Below are 1,441 nucleotides of genomic sequence, written 5' to 3'. Positions count from 1 at the left end.
TTGAACATGCTTTAAAGTCAGAGCAATGCACTGACAAATGAAGGTTGCTTTTAAAAACCTTGTTTTTTTTAAACGGGACCTTCAAATTAAAGGGATAGTTCACCCAAAAATGAAAATTCTGTCATCATTTATGTATGCATGTCGTTCCAAACCTGTATGAGTTGCTTTCTTATGTTGAACACAAAAGAAGATATTTTGAAGATTGCTGGTAATCAAACAGTTGGTGGTTGCCATTGACTTCCATAGTATTTTTTTTTCCTACTATGGAAGTCAATGAAAAATTGTGTTTTCAAGCAAACATAACCTGGCAGTAGTTGAGCCTAAAATGGGATCATGTTTTAGGGGGGATACAGGAGAATATGAGAGAACCTGATCAAGGCAAAGAATTCACTTTGTGAATTTCAGATCACCATCCAGCAGTACGGTAATGTAGCAGTAAACTTCCTATCAGTGTTCGAACTATTTGAGACCCCCCAAAATTTCACAAATCCCGTTTTCAGGGGAGCCCATGTCTTATTAAGGGGAGCCGAGCTCCCCCTAGCTCCCCCGTAGTTCGCACCCTGCTTCCTATACTATATGAAAAAATTATATTTTGATTTATCATAGGATATTTTTTTTTTATCTCCAAACACTTTAAAGCATTAGCTATGCACTTAAATATCTACATGAATAAAACATCCTGTCTTCACCCAACTGGTTTGAAAGAATAGTGCCTGCAGGTGCTTGACAATGTAATTATCCATGAAAACCATTTTATTTGTATTTTATGTATTTATTTAGCTATATATTTCCGTCACACGCTTGAGGTATTCAGCCAATCACAACACACTGGATGGCTGGCCAATCAGAGCACACCTCGCTTTTTCAGACCGATGAGCTTTGTAAAAATCGACGCGTTTCAGAAAGGCGGGGCATAGAGGAGAAACAATAATGTACAGTATGTGGAAAATAATGTGTTTTTTTTACCTTAAACCGCATAAACACATTTCATTACACCAAATACACAAAATAATGTTCTTTTTAGCAGCATCATATGCCCCCTTTAAATTGTTAAGTCTTTCAGATTTAAAGACAAAGTTAAATTTAATTGTTTTCAGTGCAGCTTAAAGTCTACAACTTGCTTCTCACGTACATTTATCTACGTTTTATGATGATTACACGTTCTAAAATATAAATACAGTTTAAGAACATTTTTGTGGTGTTCTTGTTTAGCTGGTCTTCTTGGTGCCATATTAAATCTTTCACTGCTGCAGCTTCACAGTTTATTCAAGGATTGTTGTGCAATATTTGTTCATATTGTGTCCAAAAGCAGGCATCAAAACACAAACACATGCAATAATATAATATACACTGTCAATGTAGCATGTATGCCGAACATTTTATCGTATGTTTCAAACGTGTGTGTGTTCACGGTGTGTGTGTGTGTGTGTATGGCAAGCCA

The sequence above is a fragment of the Sinocyclocheilus rhinocerous genome, unplaced genomic scaffold, assembly GCF_001515625.1.
Source record: "Sinocyclocheilus rhinocerous isolate Xijiao unplaced genomic scaffold, SAMN03320098_v1.1 scaffold779, whole genome shotgun sequence".
Classification (NCBI taxonomy): Eukaryota; Metazoa; Chordata; class Actinopteri; order Cypriniformes; family Cyprinidae; genus Sinocyclocheilus; species Sinocyclocheilus rhinocerous.
This window is presented reverse-complemented; position numbering follows the sequence as displayed.